Raw genomic sequence first — 22,060 nt, forward strand, 5'->3', positions numbered from 1 at the left:
CCAAAACGCACAATGCCGCCTTAAATACAAGAATAGAGACACTTCTTACAGTCGGTGTTTTGAGCATTCCCTGTGAGACCAGTAATAGTATCCGATACACCACTGCAGGTTCAATCTATTCCTTGGACATACACATTGACGATGAAACACTGAAATTACATCGGAATTAAATACAAAAGGCACAATGCCGCCTTAAGTACAAGGATACAGACTCTTCTTATAGTCGGTGCTTTTAGCATTCCCTGTGAGACCAGTATTAGCTTCCGCTACACCTCTGCAGGTTCAGTTTATTCCTAGGACCTTCACATAGACGATGAAACACAGAAATGGCATCGGAATTAAATACAAAAGGCACAATGCCGCCTTAAGTACAAGAATAGAGACCCTTCTTACAGTCGGTGCTTTCAGCATTCCCTGTGAGACCAGTAATAGTATCTGATACTCCACTGCAGGTTGAATCTATTCCTTGGACATACACATTGACGATGAAACACAGAAATGGCATCGGAATTAAATACAAAAGGCACAATGCCGCCTTAAGTACAAGAATAGAGACTCTTCTTATAGTCGGTGCTTTGAGCATTTCCTGTGAGACCAGTATTAGTTTCCGCTACACCTCTGCAGGTTCAGTTTATTCCTTGGACCTTCACATTGACGATGAAACACAGAAATGGCATCGGAATTAAATACAAAAGGCACAATGCCGCCTTAAGTACAAGAATAGAGACTCTTCTTACAGTCGGTGCTTTGAGCATTCCCTGTGGGACCAGTATTAGTTTCCGCTACACCTCTGCAGGTTCAGTTTATTCCTAGGACCTTCACATTGATGATGAAACACAGAAATGGCATCGGAATTGAGTACAAAAGGAACAATGCCGCCTTAAGTACAAGAATAGAGACTCTTCTTACAGTCGGTGCTTTGAGCATTCCCTGTGAGACCAGTATTAGTTTCCGATACACCACTGCAGTTTCAATGTTTTCCTTGGAAATTCACATTGACGATGAAATACAGATATCGCATCGGAATTAAATACAAAAGGCACAATGCCGCCTTAAGTACAAGAATAGAGATTCTTCTTACAGTCGGTGCTTTGAGCATTCCCTGTGAGACCAGTAATAGTATCCGATAGACCACTGCCGGTTCAATCTATTCCTTGGACATACACATTGACGATGAAACACTGAAATTACATCAGAATTAAATACAAACGGAACAATGCCGCCTTAAGTACAAGAATACACACCCTTCTTACAGTCGGTGCTTTGAGCATTCCCTGTGAGACCAGTATTAGTTTCCGATACACCACTGCAGGTTCAATGTATTCCTTGGACCTTCACATTGACGATGAAACGCAGAAATCGCATCGGAATTAAATACAAAAGGCACAATGCCACCTTAAGTACAAGAATAGAGACTCTTCTTACAGTCGGTGCTTTGAGCATTCCCTGTGAGACCAGTAATAGTTTCCGATACGCCACTGCAGGTTCAATGTATTCCTTGGACCTTCACATTGACGATGAAACGCAGAAATCGCATCGGAATTAAATACAAAAGGCACAATGCCGCCTTAAGTACAAGAATAGAGACTCTTCTTACAGTCGGTGCTTTGAGCATTCCCTGTGAGACCAGTAATAGTTTCCGATACGCCACTGCAGGTTCAATGTATTCCTTGGACCTTCAAATTGACGATGATACACAGAAATCGCATCGGAATTAAATACAAAAGGCACAATGCCGCCTTAAGTACAAGAATAGAGACTCTTCTTACAATCGGTGCTTTATGCATTCCCTGTGAGACCAGTATTAGTTTCCAATACACCACTGCAGGTTCAATGTATTCCTTGGACCTTCACATTGACGATGAAACACAGAAATCGCATCGGAATTAAATACAAAAGGCACAATGCCGCCTTAAGTACAAGCATATAGACTCTTCTTACAGTCGGTGCTTTGAGCATTCCCTGTGAGACCAGTATTAGTTTCCGATACACCACTGCAGGTTCAATGTAGTCCTTGGACCTTCAAATTGACGATGATACACAGAAATCGCATCGGATTTAAATACAAAAGGCATAATGCCGCCTTAAGTACAAGAATAGAGACTCTTATTACAGTCGGTGCTTTGAGCATTCCCTGTGAGACCAGAATTAGTTTCCGATACACCACTGCAGGTTCAATGTATTCCTTGGACCTTCAAATTAACGGTGATACACAGAAATCGCATCGGATCTAAATACAAAAGGCACAATGCCGCCTTAAGTACCAGAATAGAGACTCTTCTTACAGTCGGTGCTTTGAGCTTTCCCTGTGAGACCAGTATTAGTTTCCGATACACCACTGCATGTTCAATGTATTCCTTGGACCTTCTCATTGACGATCAAACACAGAAATCGCATCGGAATTAAATCCAAAACGCACAATGCCGCCTTAAGTACAAGAATAGAGACACTTCTTACAGTCGGTGTTTTGAGCATTCCCTGTGAGACCAGTAATAGTATCCGATACACCACTGCAGGTTCAATCTATTCCTTGGACATACACATTGACGATGAAACACTGAAATTACATCGGAATTAAATACAAAAGGCACAATGCCGCCTTAAGTACAAGGATACAGACTCTTCTTATAGTCGGTGCTTTGAGCATTTCCTGTGAGACCAGTATTAGCTTCCGCTACACCTCTGCAGGTTCAGTTTATTCCTAGGACCTTCACATAGACGATGAAACACAGAAATGGCATCGGAATTAAATACAAAAGGCACAATGCCGCCTTAAGTACAAGAATAGAGACCCTTCTTACAGTCGGTGCTTTCAGCATTCCCTGTGAGACCAGTAATAGTATCCGATACTCCACTGCAGGTTGAATCTATTCCTTGGACATACACATTGACGATGAAACACAGAAATGGCATCGGAATTAAATACAAAAGGCACAATGCCGCCTTAAGTACAAGAATAGAGACTCTTCTTATAGTCGGTGCTTTGAGCATTCCCTGTGAGACCAGTATTAGTTTCCGCTACACCTCTGCAGGTTCAGTTTATTCCTTGGAACTTCACATTGACGATGAAACACAGAAATGGCATCGGAATTAAATACAAAAGGCACAATGCCGCCTTAAGTACAAGAATAGAGACCCTTCTTACAGTCGGTGCTTTGAGCATTCCCTGTGGGACCAGTATTAGTTTCCGCTACACCTCTGCAGGTTCAGTTTATTCCTAGGACCTTCACATTGATGATGAAACACAGAAATGGCATCGGAATTGAGTACAAAAGGCACAATGCCGCCTTAAGTACAAGAATAGAGACTCTTCTTACAGTCGGTGCTTTGAGCATTCCCTGTGAGACCAGTATTAGTTTCCGATACACCACTGCAGTTTCAATGTTTTCCTTGGAAATTCACATTGACGATGAAATACAGATATCGCATCGGAATTAAATACAAAAGGCACAATGCCGCCTTAAGTACAAGAATAGAGATTCTTCTTACAGTCGGTGCTTTGAGCATTCCCTGTGAGACCAGTAATAGTATCCGATAGACCACTGCCGGTTCAATCTATTCCTTGTACATACACATTGACGATGAAACACTGAAATTACATCAGAATTAAATACAAACGGAACAATGCCGCCTTAAGTACAAGAATACACACCCTTCTTACAGTCGGTGCTTTGAGCATTCCCTGTGAGACCAGTATTAGTTTCCGATACACCACTGCAGGTTCAATGTATTCCTTGGACCTTCACATTGACGATGAAACGCAGAAATCGCATCGGAATTAAATACAAAAGGCACAATGCCGCCTTAAGTACAAGAATAGAGACTCTTCTTACAGTCGGTGCTTTGAGCATTCCCTGTGAGACCAGTAATAGTTTCCGATACGCCACTGCAGGTTCAATGTATTCCTTGGACCTTCACATTGACGATGAAACGCAGAAATCGCATCGGAATTAAATACAAAAGGCACAATGCCGCCTTAAGTACAAGAATAGAGACTCTTCTTACAGTCGGTGCTTTGAGCATTCCCTGTGAGACCAGTAATAGTTTCCGATACGCCACTGCAGGTTCAATGTATTCCTTGGACCTTCAAATTGACGATGATACACAGAAATCGCATCGGAATTAAATACAAAAGGCACAATGCCGCCTTAAGTACAAGAATAGAGACTCTTCTTACAATCGGTGCTTTATGCATTCCCTGTGAGACCAGTATTAGTTTCCAATACACCACTGCAGGTTCAATGTATTCCTTGGACCTTCACATTGACGATGAAACACAGAAATCGCATCGGAATTAAATACAAAAGGCACAATGCCGCCTTAAGTACAAGCATATAGACTCTTCTTACAGTCGGTGCTTTGAGCATTCCCTGTGAAACCAGTATTAGTTTCCGATACACCACTGCAGGTTCAATGTAGTCCTTGGACCTTCAAATTGACGATGATACACAGAAATCGCATCGGATTTAAATACAAAAGGCATAATGCCGCCTTAAGTACAAGAATAGAGACTCTTATTACAGTCGGTGCTTTGAGCATTCCCTGTGAGACCAGAATTAGTTTCCGATACACCACTGCAGGTTCAATGTATTCCTTGGACCTTCAAATTAACGGTGATACACAGATATCGCATCGGATCTAAATACAAAAGGCACAATGCCGCCTTAAGTACCAGAATAGAGACTCTTCTTACAGTCGGTGCTTTGAGCTTTCCCTGTGAGACCAGTATTAGTTTCCGATACACCACTGCATGTTCAATGTATTCCTTGGACCTTCTCATTGACGATCAAACACAGAAATCGCATCGGAATTAAATCCAAAACGCACAATGCCGCCTTAAGTACAAGAATAGAGACACTTCTTACAGTCGGTGTTTTGAGCATTCCCTGTGAGACCAGTAATAGTATCCGATACACCACTGCAGGTTCAATCTATTCCTTGGACATACACATTGACGATGAAACACTGAAATTACATCGGAATTAAATACAAAAGGCACAATGCCGCCTTAAGTACAAGGATACAGACTCTTCTTATAGTCGGTGCTTTGAGCATTCCCTGTGAGACCAGTATTAGCTTCCGCTACACCTCTGCAGGTTCAGTTTATTCCTAGGACCTTCACATAGACGATGAAACACAGAAATGGCATGGGAATTAAATACAAAAGGCACAATGCCGCCTTAAGTACAAGAATAGAGACCCTTCTTACAGTCGGTGCTTTCAGCATTCCCTGTGAGACCAGTAATAGTATCCGATACTCCACTGCAGGTTGAATCTATTCCTTGGACATACACATTGACGATGAAACACAGAAATGGCATCGGAATTAAATACAAAAGGCACAATGCCGCCTTAAGTACAAGAATAGAGACTCTTCTTATAGTCGGTGCTTTGAGCATTCCCTGTGAGACCAGTATTAGTTTCCGCTACACCTCTGCAGGTTCAGTTTATTCCTTGGACCTTCACATTGACGATGAAACACAGAAATGGCATCGGAATTAAATACAAAAGGCACAATGCCGCCTTAAGTACAAGAATAGAGACTCTTCTTACAGTCGGTGCTTTGAGCATTCCCTGTGAGACCAGTATTAGTTTCCGCTACACCTCTGCAGGTTCAGTTTATTCCTAGGACCTTCACATTGATGATGAAACACAGAAATGGCATCGGAATTGAGTACAAAAGGCACAATGCCGCCTTAAGTACAAGAATAGAGACTCTTCTTACAGTCGGTGCTTTGAGCATTCCCTGTGAGACCAGTATTAGTTTCCGATACACCACTGCAGTTTCAATGTTTTCCTTGGACCTTCACATTGACGATGAAATACAGATATCGCATCGGAATTAAATACAAAAGGCACAATGCCGCCTTAAGTACAAGAATAGAGATTCTTCTTACAGTCGGTGCTTTGAGCATTCCCTGTGAGACCAGTAATAGTATCCGATACACCACTGCCGGTTCAATCTATTCCTTGGACATACACATTGACGATGAAACACTGAAATTACATCAGAATTAAATACAAACGGAACAATGCCGCCTTAAGTACAAGAATAGAGACTCTTCTTACAGTCGGTGCTTTGAGCATTCCCTGTGAGACCAGTATTAGTTTCCGATACACCACTGCTGGTTCAATGTACTCCTTGGACCTTCACATTGACGATGAAACACAGAAATGGCATCGGTATTAAATACAAAAGGCACAATGCCGCCTTAAGTACAAGAATACAGACCCTTCTTACAGTCGGTGCTTTGAGCATTCCCTGTGAGACCAGTATTAGTTTCCGATACACCACTGCAGGTTCAATGTATTCCTTGGACTTTCACATTGACGATGAAACGCAGAAATCGCATCGGAATTAAATACAAAAGGCACAATGCCGCCTTAAGTACAAGAATAGAGACTCTTCTTACAGTCGGTGCTTTGAGCATTCCCTGTGAGACCAGTAATAGTTTCCGATACGCCACTGCAGGTTCAATGTATTCCTTGGACCTTCAAATTGACGATGATACACAGAAATTGCATCGGAATTGAATACAAAAGGCACAATGCCGCCTTAAGTACAAGAATAGAGACTCTACTTACAATCGGTGCTTTGAGCATTCCCTGTGAGACCAGTATTAGTTTCCAATACACCACTGCAGGTTCAATGTATTCCTTTGACCTTCACATTGACGATGAAACACAGATATCGCATCGGAATTAAATACAAAAGGCACAATGCCGCCTTAAGTACAAGCATATAGACTCTTCTTACAGTCGGTGCTTTGAGCATTCCCTGTGAGACCAGTATTAGTTTCCGATACAGCACTGCAGGTTCAATGTAGTCCTTCGACCTTCACATTGACGATGAAACACAGAAATGGCATCGGAATTAAATAGAAAAGGCACAATGCCGCCTTAAGTACAAGAATAGAGACTCTTCTTATAGTCGGTGCTTTGAGCATTCCCTGTGAGACCATTATTAGTTTCCGCTACACCTCTGCAGGTTCAGTTTATTCCTTGGACTTTCACATTGACGATGAAACACAGAAATGGCATCGGAATTAAATACAAAAGGCACAATGCCGCCTTAAGTACAAGAATAGAGACTCTTCTTACAGTCGGTGCTTTGAGCATCCCCTGTGAGACAAGTAATAGTATCCGATACACCACTGCAGGTTCAATGTATTTCTTGGACATACACATTGACGATGAAACACAGAAATGGCATCGGAATTAAATACAAAAGGCACAATGCCGCCTTAAGTACAAGAATAGAGACTCTTTTTACAGTCGGTGCTTTGAGCATTCCCTGTGAGACCAGTAATAGTATCCGATACACCACTGCAGGTTCAATGTATTCCTACGACCTTCACAATGACGATGAAACACAGAAATGGCATCGGAGTTAATTACAAAAAGCACAATGCCGCCTTAAGTACAAGAATAGAGGCTCTTCTTACAGTCGGTGCTTTGAGCATTCCCTGTGAGACCAGTATTAGTTTCCGCTACACCTCTGCAGGTTCAGTTTATTCCTTGGACCTTCACATTGACGAAGAAACACAGAAATGGCATCGGAATTAAATACAAAAGGCACAATGCCGCCTTAAGTACAAGAATAGAGACTCTTCTTATAGTCGGTGCTTTGAACATTCCCTGTGAGACCAGTATTAGTTTCCGGTACACCTCTGCAGGTTCAGTTTATTCCTTGGACCTTCACAATCACGATGAAACTCAGAAATGGCATCGGAATTAAATACAAAAGGCACAATGCCGCCTTAAGTACAAGAATAGCGACTCTTCTTACAGTCGGTGCTTTGAGGATTCCCTGTGAGACCAGTAATAGTATGCGATACACCACTGCAGGTTCAATGTATTCCTTCGACCTTCACATTGACGATGAAACACAGAAATGGCATCGGAATTAAATACAAAAGGCACAATGCCGCCTTAAGTACGAGAATAGAGACTCTTCTTACAGTCGGTGCTTTGAGCATTCCCTGTGAGACCAGTATTAGTTTCCGCTACACCTCTGCAGGTTCAGTTTATTCCTAGGACCTTCACATTGATGATGAAACACAGAAATGGCATCGGAATTAAGTACAAAAGGCACAATGCCGCCTTAAGTACAAGAATAGAGACCCTTCTTACAGTCGGTGCATTGAGCATTCCCTGTGAGACCAGTATTAGTTTCCGATACACCACTGCAGTTTCAATGTTTTCCTTGGACCTTCACATTGACGATGAAATACAGTTATCGCATCGGAATTAAATACAAAAGGCACAATGCCGCCTTAAGTACAAGAATAGAGATTCTTCTTACAGTCGGTGCTTTGAGCATTCCCTGTGAGACCAGTAATAGTATCCGATACACCACTGCCAGTTCAATCTATTCCTTGGACATACACATTGACGATGAAACACTGGAATTATATCGGAATTAAATACAAACGGTACAATGCCGCCTTAAGTACAAGAATAGAGACTCTTCTTACAGTCGGTGATTTGAGCATTCCCTGTGAGACCAGTATTAGTTTCCGATACACCACTGCTGGTTCAATGTATTCCTTGGACCTTCACATTGACGATGAAACACAGAAATGGCATCGGTATTAAATACAAAAGGCACAATGCCGCCTTAAGTACAAGAATAGAGACCCTTCTTACAGTCGGTACTTTGAGCATTCCCTGTGAGACCAGTATTAGTTTCCGATACACCACTGCAGGTTCAATGTATTCCTTGGACCTTCACATTGACGATGGAACCCAGAAATCGCATCGGAATTAAATACAAAAGGCACAATGCCGCCTTTAGTACAAGAATAGAGACTCTTCTTACAGTCGGTGCTTTGAGCATTCCCTGTGAGACCAGTAATAGTTTCCGATACGCCACTGCAGGTTCAATGTATTCCTTGGACCTTCAAATTGACGATGATACACAGAAATCGCATCGGAATTAAATACAAAAGGCACAATGCCGCCTTAAGTACATGAATAGAGACTCTTCTTACAATCGGTGCTTTATGCATTCCCTGTGAGACCAGTATTAGTTTCCAATACACCACTGCAGGTTCAATGTATTCCTTGGACCTTCACATTGACGATGAAACACAGAAATCGCATCGGAATTAAATACAAAAGGCACAATGCCGCCTTAAGTACAAGCATATAGACTCTTCTTACAGTCGGTGCTTTGAGCATTCCCTGTGAGACCAGTATTAGTTTCCGATACACCACTGCAGGTTCAATGTAGTCCTTGGACCTTCAAATTGACGATGATACACAGAAATCGCATCGGATTTAAATACAAAAGGCACAATGCCGCCTTAAGTACAAGAATAGAGACTCTTATTACAGTCATGCTTTGAGCATTCCCTGTGAGACCAGAATTAGTTTCCGATACACCACTGCAGGTTCAATGTATTCCTTGGACCTTCAAATTAACGGTGATACACAGAAATCGCATCGGATCTAAATACAAAAGGAACAATGCCGCCTTAAGTACAAGAATAGAGACTCTTCTTACAGTCGGTGCTTTGAGCTTTCCCTGTGAGACCAGTATTAGTTTCCGATACACCACTGCAGGTTCAATGTATTCCTTGGACCTTCTCATTGACGATCAAACACAGAAATCGCATCGGAATTAAATCCAAAACGCACAATGACGCCTTAAGTACAAGAATAGAGACACTTCTTACAGTCGGTGTTTTGAGCATTCCCTGTGAGACCAGTAATAGTATCCGATACACCACTGCAGGTTCAATCTATTCCTTGGACATACACATTGACGATGAAACACTGAAATTACATCGGAATTAAATACAAAAGGCACAATGCCGCCTTAAGTACAAGGATAGAGACTCTTCTTATAGTCGGTGCTTTGAGCATTCCCTGTGAGACCAGTATTAGCTTCCGCTACACCTCTGCAGGTTCAGTTTATTCCTAGGACCTTCACATTGACGATGAAACACAGTATTGGCATCGGAATTAAATACAAAAGGCACAATGCCGCCTTAAGTACAAGAATAGAGACCCTTCTTACAGTCGGTGCTTTCAGCATTCCCTGTGAGACCAGTAATAGTATCCGATACTCCACTGCAGGTTGAATCTATTCCTTGGACATACACATTGACGATGAAACACAGAAATAGCATCGGAATTAAATACAAAAGGCACAATGCCGCCTTAAGTACAAGCATATAGACTCTTCTTACAGTCGGTGCTTTGAGCATTCCCTGTGAGACAAGTATTAGTTTCCGATACACCACTGCAGGTAAATGTATTCCTTGGACCATCAAATTGACGATGATACACAGAAATCGCATCGGATTTAAATACAAAAAGGCACAATGCCGCCTTAAGTACAAGAATAGAGACTCTTCTTACAGTCGGTGCTTTGAGCATTCCCTGTGAGACCAGTATTAGTTTCCCATACACCACTGCAGGTTCAATGTATTCCTTGGACCTTCACATTGACGATGAAACGCAGAAATCGCAACAAATTAAATACAAAAGGCACAATGCCGCCTTAAGTACAAGAATAGAGACTCTTCTTACAGTCGGTGTTTGAGCATTCCCTGTGAGACCAGTAATAATTTCCGATACGCCACTGCAGGTTCAATGTATTCCTTGGACCTTCAAATTGACGATGATACACAGAAATCGCATCGGAATTAAATACAAAAGGCACAATGCCGCCTTAAGTACAAGAATAGAGACTCTTCTTACAATCGGTGCTTTGAGCACTCCCTGTGAGACCAGTATTAGTTTCCGATACACCACTGCAGGTTCAATGTATTCCTTGGACCTTCACATTGACGATGAAACATAGAAATCGCATCGGAATTAAATACAAAAGGCACAATGCCGCCTTAAGTACAAGCATATAGACTCTTCTTACAGTCGGTGCTTTGAGCATTCCCTGTGAGACCAGTATTAGTTTCCGATACACCACTGCAGGTTAATGTATTCCTTCGACCATAAAATTGACGATGATACACAGAAATCGCATCGGATTTAAATACAAAAGGCACAATGCCGCCTTAAGTACAAGAATAGAGACTCTTATGACAGTCGGTGCTTTGAGCATTCCCTGTGAGACCAGAATTAGTTTCCGATATACCACTGCAGGTTCAATGTATTCCTTGGACCTTCAAATTAACGGTGATACACAGAAATCGCATCGGATCTAAATACAAAAGGCACAATGCCGCCTTAAGTACAAGAATAGAGACTCTTCTTACAGTCGGTGCTTTGAGCTTTCCCTGTGAGACCAGTATTAGTTTCCAATACACCACTGCAGGTTCAATGTATTCGTTGGACCTTCTCATTGACGATGAAACACAGAAATCGCATCGGAATTAAATCCAAAACGCACAATGCCGCCTTAAGTACAAGAATAGAGACACTTCTTACAGTCGGTGTTTTGAGCATTCCCTGTGAGACCAGTAATAGTATCCGATACTTCACTGCAGGTTCAATCTATTCCTTGGCCATACATATTGACGATGAAACACTGAAATTACATCGGAATTAAATACAAAAGGCACAATGCCGCCTTAAGTACAAGGATAGAGACTCTTATTATAGTCGGTGCTTTGAGCATTCCCTGTGAGACCTGTATTAGCTTCCGCTACACCTCTGCAGATTCAGTTTATTCCTAGGACCTTCTCATTGACGATGCAACACAGAGATGGCATCGGAATTAAATACAAAAGGCACAATGCCGCCTTAAGTACAAGAATAGAAACCCGTCTTACAGTCGGTGCTTTCAGCATTCCCTGTGAGACCAGTAATAGTATCCGATACACCACTGCAGGTTCAATGTATTCCTTCGACCTTCACATTTGACGATGACACACAGAAATGGCATCGGAATTAAATACAAAAGGCACAATGCCGCCTTAAGTACAAGAATAGAGACTCTTCTTATAGTCGGTGCTTTGAGCATTCACTGTGAGACCAGTATTAGTTTCCGCTACACCTCTGCAGGTTCAGTTTATTCCTTGGACCTTCACATTGACGATGAAACACAGAAATGGCATCGGAATTAAATACAAAAGGCACAATGCCGCCTTAAGTACAAGAATAGAGATTCTTCTTACAGTCGGTGCCTTGAGCATTCCTTGTGAGACCAGCAATAGTATCCGATACACCACTGCCGGTTCAATCTATTCCTTGGACATTCACATTGACGATGAAACACTGAAATTACATCAGAATTAAATACAAACGGAACAATGCCGCCTTAAGTACAAGAATAGAGACTCTTCTTACAGTCGGTGCTTTGAGCATTCCCTGTGAGACCAATAATAGTTTCCGCTATGCCACTGCAGGTTCAATGTATTCCTTGGACCTTCAAATTGACGATGATACACTGAAATCGCATCGGAATTAAATACAAAAGGCAAAATGCCGCCTTAAGTACAAGAATAGAGACTCTTCTTACAATCGGTGCTTTGAGCATTCCCTGTGAGACCAGTATTAGTTTCCAATACACCACTGCAGGTTCAATGTATTCCTTGGACCTTCACATTGACGATGAAACACAGAAATCGCATCGGAATTAAATACAAAAGGCACAATGCCGCCTTAAGTAGAAGCATATAGACTCTTCTTACAGTCGGTGCTTTGAGCATTCCCTGTGAGACCAGTATTAGTTTCCGATACAGCACTGCAGGTTCAATGTAGTCCTTCGACCTTCACATTGACGATGAAACACAGAAATGGCATCGGAATTAAATAGAGAAGGCACAATGCCGCCTTAAGTACAAGAATAGAGACTCTTCTTATAGTCGGTGCTTTGAGCATTCCCTGTGAGACCATTATTAGTTTCCGCTACACCTCTGCAGGTTCAGTTTATTCCTTGGACCTTCACATTGACGATGAAACACAGAAATGGCATCGGAATTAAATACAAAAGGCACAATGCCGCCTTAAGTACAAGAACAGAGACTCTTCTTACAGTCGGTGCTTTGAGCATTCCCTGTGAGACAAGTAATAGTATCCGATACACCACTGCAGGTTCAATGTATTCCTTGGACATACACATTGACGATGAAACACAGAAATGGCATCGGAATTAAATACAAAAGGCACAATGCCGCCTTAAGTACAAGAATAGAGACTCTTTTTACAGTCGGTGCTTTGAGCATTCCCTGTGAGACCAGTAATAGTATCCGATACACCACTGCAGGTTCAATGTATTCCTTCGACCTTCACATTGACGATGAAACACAGAAATGGCATCGGAATTAAATACAAAAGGCACAATGCCGCCTTAAGTACAAGAATAGAGACTCTTCTTACAGTCGGTGCTTTGAGCATTCCCTGTGAGACCAGTATTAGTTTCCGCTACACCTCTGCAGGTTCAGTTTATTCCTTGGACCTTCACATTGACGATGAAACACAGAAATGGCATCGGAATTAAATACAAAAGGCACAATGCCGCCTTAAGTACAAGAATAGAGACTCTTCTTATAGTCGGTGCTTTGAACATTCCCTGTGAGACCAGTATTAGTTTCCGCTACACCTCTGCAGGTTCAGTTTATTCCTTGGACCTTCACAATCACGATGAAACTCAGAAATGGCATCGGAATTAAATACAAAAGGCACAATGCCGCCTTAAGTACAAGAACAGAGACTCTTCTTACAGTCGGTTCTTTGAGCATTCCCTGTGAGACCAGTAATAGTATCCGATACACCACTGCAGGTTCAATGTATTCCTTCGACCTTCACATTGACGATGAAACACAGAAATGGCATCGGAATTAAATACAAAAGGCACAATGCCGCCTTAAGTACAAGAATAGAGACTCTTCTTACAGTCGGTGCTTTGAGCATTCCCTGTGAGACCAGTATTAGTTTCCGCTACACCTCTGCAGGTTCAGTTTATATCTAGGAACTTCACATTGATGATGAAACACAGAAATGGCATCGGAATTAAGTACAAAAGGCACAATGCCGCCTTAAGTACAAGAATAGAGACCCTTCTTACAGTCGGTGCTTTGAGCATTCCCTGTGAGACCAGTAATAGTATCCGATACACCACTGCCGGTTCAATCTATTCCTTGGACATACACATTGACGATGAAACACTGAAATTACATCGGAATTAAATACAAACGGTACAATGCCGCCTTAAGTACAAGAATAGAGACTCTTCTTACAGTCGGTGCTTTGAGCATTCCCTGTGAGACCAGTATTAGTTTCCGATTCACCACTGCTGGTTCAATGTATTCCTTGGACCTTCACATTGACGATGAAACACAGAAATGGCATCGGTATTAAATACAAAAGGCACAATGCCGCCTTAAGTACAAGAATAGAGACCCTTCTCACAGTCGGTGCTTTGAGCATTCCCTGTGAGACCAGTATTAGTTTCCGATACACCACTGCAGGTTCAATGTATTCCTTGGACCTTCACATTGACGATGAAACGCAGAAATCGCATCGGATTTAAAAACAAAAGGCACAATGCCGCCTTAAGTACAAGAATAGAGACTCTTATTACAGTCGGTGCTTTGAGCATTCCCTGTGAGACCAGAATTAGTTTCCGATACACCACTGCAGGTTCAATGTATTCCTTGGACCTTCAAATTAACTGTGATACACAGAAAACGCATCGGATCTAAATACAAAAGGCACAATGCCGCCTTAAGTACAAGAATAGAGACTCTTCTTACAGTCGGTGCTTTGAGCTTTCCCTGTGAGACCAGTTTTAGTTTCCGATACACCACTGCAGGTTCAATGTATTCCTTGGACCTTCTTATTGACGATCAAACACAGAAATCGCATCGGAATTAAATCCAAAACGCACAATGCCGCCTTAAGTACAAGAATAGAGACACTTCTTACAGTCGGTGTTTTGAGCATTCCCTGTGAGACCAGTAATAGTATCCGATACACCACTGCAGGTTCAATCTATTCCTTGGACATACACATTGACGATGAAACACTGAAATTACATCGGAATTAAATACAAAAGGCACAATGCCGCCTTAAGTACAAGGATAGAGACTCTTCTTATAGTCGGTGCTTTGAGCATTCCCTGTGAGACCAGTATTAGCTGCCGCTACACCTCTGCAGGTTCAGTTTATTCCTAGGACCTTCACATTGACGATGAAACACAGAAATGGCATCGGAATTAAATACAAGAGGCACAATGCTGCCTTAAGTACAAGAATAGAGACCCTTCTTACAGTCGGTGCTTTCAGCATTCCCTGTGAGACCAGTAATAGTATCCGATACTCCACTGCAGGTTGAATCTATTCCTTGGACATACACATTGACGATGAAACACAGAAATGGCATCGGAATTAAATACAAAAGGCACAATGCCGCCTTAAGTACAAGAATAGAGAATCTTCTTATAGTCGATGCTTTGAGCATTCCCTGTGAGACCAGTATTAGTTTCCGCTACACCTCTGCAGGTTCAGTTTATTCCTTGGACCTTCACATTGACGATGAAACACAGAAATGGCATCGGAATTAAATACAAAAGGCACAATGCCGCCTTAAGTACAAGAATAGAGACTCTTCTTACAGGCGGTGCTTTGAGCATTCCCTGTGAGACCAGTATTAGGTTCCGATACACCACTGCTGGTTCAATGTATTCCTTGGACCTTCACATTGACGATGAAACACAGAAATGGCATCGGTATTAAATACAAAAGCACAATGCCGCCTTAAGTACAAGAATAGAGACTCTTCTTACAGTCGGTGCTTTGAGCATTCCCTGTGAGACCAGTATTAGTTTCCCATACACCACTGCAGGTTCAATGTATTCCTTGGACCTTCACATTGACGATGAAACGCAGAAATCGCATCAAATTAAATACAAAAGGCACAATGCCGCCTTAAGTACAAGAATAGAGACTCTTCTTACAGTCGGTGCTTTGAGCATTCCCTGTGAGACCAGTAATAGTTTCCGATTCGCCACTGCAGGTTCAATGTATTCCTTGGACCTTCCAATTGACGATGATACACAGAAATCGCATCGGAATTAAATACAAAAGGCACAATGCCGCCTTAAGTACAAGAATAGAGACTCTTCTTACAATCGGTGCTTTGAGCACTCCCTGTGAGACCAGTATTAGTTTCCGATACACCACTACAGGTTCAATGTATTCCTTGGACCTTCACATTGACGATGAAACACAGAAATCGCATCGGAATTAAATACAAAAGGCACAATGCCGCCTTAAGTACAAGCATATAGACTCTTCTTACAGTCGGTGCTTTGAGCATTCCCTGTGAGACCAGTATTAGTTTCCGATACACCACTGCAGGTTAATGTATTCCTTCGACCATCAAATTGACGATGATACACAGAAATGGCATCGGATTTAAATACAAAAGGCACAATGCCGCCTTAAGTACAAGAATAGAGACTCTTATGACAGTCGGTGCTTTGAGCATTCCCTGTGAGACCAGAATTAGTTTCCGATATACCACTGCAGGCTCAATGTATTCCTTGGACCTTCAAATTAACGGTGATACACAGAAATCGCATCGGATCTAAATACAAAAGGCACAATGCCGCCTTAAGTACAAGAATAGAGACTCTTCTTACAGTCGGTGCTTTGAGCTTTCCCTGTGAGACCAGTATTAGTTTCCAATACACCACTGCAGGTTCAATGTATTCGTTGGACCTTCTCATTGACGATGAAACACAGAAATCGCATCGGAATTAAATCCAAAACGCACAATGCCGCCTTAAGTACAAGAATAGAGACACTTCTTACAGTCGGTGTTTTGAGCATTCCCTGTGAGACCAGTAATAGTATCCGATACACCACTGCAGGTTCAATCTATTCCTTGGCCATACATATTGACGATGAAACACTGAAATTACATCGGAATTAAATACAAAAGGCACAATGCCGCCTTAAGTACAAGGATAGAGACTCTTATTATAGTCGGTGCTTTGAGCATTCCCTGTGAGACCAGTATTAGCTTCCGCTACACCTCTGCAGGTTCAGTTTATTCCTAGGACCTTCACATTGACGATGAAACACAGAGATGGCATCGGAATTAAATACAAAAGGCACAATGCCGCCTTAAGTACAAGAATAGAAACCCGTCTTACAGTCGGTGCTTTCAGCATTCCCTGTGAGACCAGTAATAGTATCCGATACACCACTGCAGGTTCAATGTATTCCTTCGACCTTCACATTTGACGATGACACAAAGAAATGGCATCGGAATTAAATACAAAAGGCACAATGCCGCCTTAAGTACAAGAATAGAGACTCTTCTTATAGTCGGTGCTTTGAGCATTCACTGTGAGACCAGTATTAGTTTCCGCTACACCTCTGCAGGTTCAGTTTATTCCTTGGACCTTCACATTGACGATGAAACACAGAAATGGCATCGGAATTAAATACAAAAGGCACAATGCCGCCTTAAGTACAAGAATAGAGATTCTTCTTACAGTCGGTGCCTTGAGCATTCCCTGTGAGACCAGTAATAGTATCCGATACACCACTGCCGGTTCAATCTATTCCTTGGACATTCACATTGACGATGAAACACTGAAATTACATCACAATTAAATACAAACGGAACAATGCCGCCTTAAGTACAAGAATAGAGACTCTTCTTGCAGTCGGTGCTTTGAGCATTCCCTGTGAGACCAATAATAGTTTCCGATATGCCACTGCAGGTTCAATGTATTCCTTGGACCTTCAAATTGACGATGATACACTGAAATCGCATCGGAATTAAATACAAAAGGCAAAATGCCGCCTTAAGTACAAGAATAGAGACTCTTCTTACAATCGGTGCTTTGAGCATTCCCTGTGAGACCAGTATTAGTTTCCAATACACCACTGCAGGTTCAATGTATTCCTTGGACCTTCACATTGACGATGAAACACAGAAATGGCATCGGAATTAAATAGAGAAGGCACAATGCCGCCTTAAGTACAAGAATAGAGACTCTTCTTATAGTCGGTGCTTTGAGCATTCCCTGTGAGACCATTATTAGTTTCCGCTACACCTCTGCAGGTTCAGTTTATTCCTTGGACCTTCACATTGACGATGAAACACAGAAATGGCATCGGAATTAAATACAAAAGGCACAATGCCGCCTTAAGTACAAGAACAGAGACTCTTCTTACAGTCGGTGCTTTGAGCATTCCCTGTGAGACAAGTAATAGTATCCGATACACCACTGCAGGTTCAATGTATTCCTTGGACATACACATTGACGATGAAACACAGAAATCGCATCGGAATTAAATACAAAAGGCACATTGCCGCCTTAAGTAGAAGCATATAGACTCTTCTTACAGTCGGTGCTTTGAGCATTCCCTGTGAGACCAGTATTAGTTTCCGATACAGCACTGCAGGTTCAATGTAGTCCTTGGACCTTCACATTGACGATGAAACACAGAAATGGCATCGGAATTAAATAGAGAAGGCACAATGCCGCCTTAAGTACAAGAATAGAGACTCTTCTTATAGTCGGTGCTTTGAGCATTCCCTGTGAGACCATTATTAGTTTCCGCTACACCTCTGCAGGTTCAGTTTATTCCTTGGACCTTCACATTGACGATGAAACACAGAAATGGCATCGGAATTAAATACAAAAGGCACAATGCCGCCTTAAGTACAAGAACAGAGACTCTTCTTACAGTCGGTGCTTTGAGCATTCCCTGTGAGACAAGTAATAGTATCCGATACACCACTGCAGGTTCAATGTATTCCTTGGACATACACATTGACGATGAAACACAGAAATGGCATCGGAATTAAATACAAAAGGCACAATGCCGCCTTAAGTACAAGAATAGAGACTCTTTTTACAGTCGGTGCTTTGAGCATTCCCTGTGAGACCAGTAATAGTATCCGATACACCACTGCAGGTTCAATGTATTCCTTCGACCTTCACATTGACGACGAAACACAGAAATGGCATCGGAATTAAATACAAAAGGCACAATGCCGCCTTAAGTACAAGAATAGAGACTCTTCTTACAGTCGGTGCTTTGAGCATTCCCTGTGAGACCAGTATTAGTTTCCGCTACACCTCTGCAGGTTCAGTTTATTCCTTGGACCTTCACATTGACGATGAAACACAGAAATGGCATCGGAATTAAATACAAAAGGCACAATGCCGCCTTAAGTACAAGAATAGAGACTCTTCTTATAGTCGGTGCTTTGAACATTCCCTGTGAGACCAGTATTAGTTTCCGCTACACCTCTGCAGGTTCAGTTTATTCCTTGGACCTTCACAATCACGATGAAACTCAGAAATGGCATCGGAATTAAATACAAAAGGCACAATGCCGCCTTAAGTACAAGAACAGAGACTCTTCTTACAGTCGGTTCTTTGAGCATTCCCTGTGAGACCAGTAATAGTATCCGATACACCACTGCAGGTTCAATGTATTCCTTCGACCTTCACATTGACGATGAAACACAGAAATGGCATCGGAATTAAATACAAAAGGCACAATGCCGCCTTAAGTACAAGAATAGAGACTCTTCTTACAGTCGGTGCTTTGAGCATTCCCTGTGAGACCAGTATTAGTTTCCGCTACACCTCTGCAGGTTCAGTTTATTCCTAGGAACTTCACATTGATGATGAAACACAGAAATGGCATCGGATTTAAGTACAAAAGGCACAATGCCGCCTTAAGTACAAGAATAGAGACCCTTCTTACAGTCGGTGCTTTGAGCATTCCCTGTGAGACCAGTAATAGTATCCGATACACCACTGCCGGTTCAATCTATTCCTTGGACATACACATTGACGATGAAACACTGAAATTACATCGGAATTAAATACAAACGGTACAATGCCGCCTTAAGTACAAGAATAGAGACTCTTCTTACTGTCGGTGCTTTGAGCATTCCCTGTGAGACCAGTATTAGTTTCCGATACACCACTGCTGGTTCAATGTATTCCTTGGACCTTCACATTGACGATGAAACACAGAAATGGCATCGGTATTAAATACAAAAGGCACAATGCCGCCTTAAGTACAAGAATAGAGACCCTTCTCACAGTCTGTGCTTTGAACATTCCCTGTGAGACCAGTATTAGTTTCCGATACACCACTGCAGGTTCAATGTATTCCTTGGACCTTCACATTGACGATGAAACGCAGAAATCGCATCGGATTTAAATACAAAAGGCACAATGCCGCCTTAAGTACAAGAATAGAGACTCTTATTACAGTCGGTGCTTTGAGCATTCCCTGTGAGACCAGAATTAGTTTCCGATACACCACTGCAGGTTCAATGTATTCCTTGGACCTTCAAATTAACTGTGATACACAGAAAACGCATCGGATCTAAATACAAAAGGCACAATGCCGCCTTAAGTACAAGAATAGAGACTCTTCTTACAGTCGGTGGTTTGAGCTTTCCCTGTGAGACCAGTTTTAGTTTCCGATACACCACTGCAGGTTCAATGTATTCCTTGGACCTTCTCATTGACGATCAAACACAGAAATCGCATCGGAATTAAATCCAAAACGCACAATGCCGCCTTAAGTACAAGAATAGAGACACTTCTTACAGTCGGTGTTTTGAGCATTCCCTGTGAGACCAGTAATAGTATCCGATACACCACTGCAGGTTCAATCTATTCCTTGGACATACACATTGACGATGAAACACTGAAATTACATCGGAATTAAATACAAAAGGCACAATGCCGCCTTAAGTACAAGGATAGAGACTCTTCTTATAGTCGGTGCTTTGAGCATTCCCTGTGAGACCAGTATTAGCTGCCGCTACACCTCTGCAGGTTCAGTTTATTCCTAGGACCTTCACATTGACGATGAAACACAGAAATGGCATCGGAATTAAATACAAAAGGCACAATGCTGCCTTAAGTACAAGAACAGAGACTCTTCTTACAGTCGGTGCTTTGAGCATTCCCTGTGAGACAAGTAATAGTATCCGATACACCACTGCAGGTTCAATGTATTCCTTGGACATACACATTGACGATGAAACACAGAAATGGCATCGGAATTAAATACAAAAGGCACAATGCCGCCTTAAGTACAAGAATAGAGACTCTTTTTACAGTCGGTGCTTTGAGCATTCCCTGTGAGACCAGTAATAGTATCCGATACACCACTGCAGGTTCAATGTATTCCTTCGACCTTCACATTGACGACGAAACACAGAAATGGCATCGGAATTAAATACAAAAGGCACAATGCCGCCTTAAGTACAAGAATAGAGACTCTTCTTACAGTCGGTGCTTTGAGCATTCCCTGTGAGACCAGTATTAGTTTCCGCTACACCTCTGCAGGTTCAGTTTATTCCTTGGACCTTCACATTGACGATGAAACACAGAAATGGCATCGGAATTAAATACAAAAGGCACAATGCCGCCTTAAGTACAAGAATAGAGACTCTTCTTATAGTCGGTGCTTTGAACATTCCCTGTGAGACCAGTATTAGTTTCCGCTACACCTCTGCAGGTTCAGTTTATTCCTTGGACCTTCACAATCACGATGAAACTCAGAAATGGCATCGGAATTAAATACAAAAGGCACAATGCCGCCTTATGTACAAGAACAGAGACTCTTCTTACAGTCGGTTCTTTGAGCATTCCCTGTGAGACCAGTAATAGTATCCGATACACCACTGCAGGTTCAATGTATTCCTTCGACCTTCACATTGACGATGAAACACAGAAATGGCATCGGAATTAAATACAAAAGGCACAATGCCGCCTTAAGTACAAGAATAGAGACTCTTCTTACAGTCGGTGCTTTGAGCATTCCCTGTGAGACCAGAATTAGTTTCCGCTACACCTCTGCAGGTTCAGTTTATTCCTAGGAACTTCACATTGATGATGAAACACAGAAATGGCATCGGATTTAAGTACAAAAGGCACAATGCCGCCTTAAGTACAAGAATAGAGACCCTTCTTACAGTCAGTGCTTTGAGCATTCCCTGTGAGACCAGTAATAGTATCCGATACACCACTGCCGGTTCAATCTATTCCTTGGACATACACATTGACGATGAAACACTGAAATTACATCGGAATTAAATACAAACGGTACAATGCCGCCTTAAGTACAAGAATAGAGACTCTTCTTAC

Source organism: Schistocerca serialis, chromosome 3, assembly GCF_023864345.2.
Source record: "Schistocerca serialis cubense isolate TAMUIC-IGC-003099 chromosome 3, iqSchSeri2.2, whole genome shotgun sequence".
NCBI lineage: Eukaryota > Metazoa > Arthropoda > Insecta > Orthoptera > Acrididae > Schistocerca > Schistocerca serialis.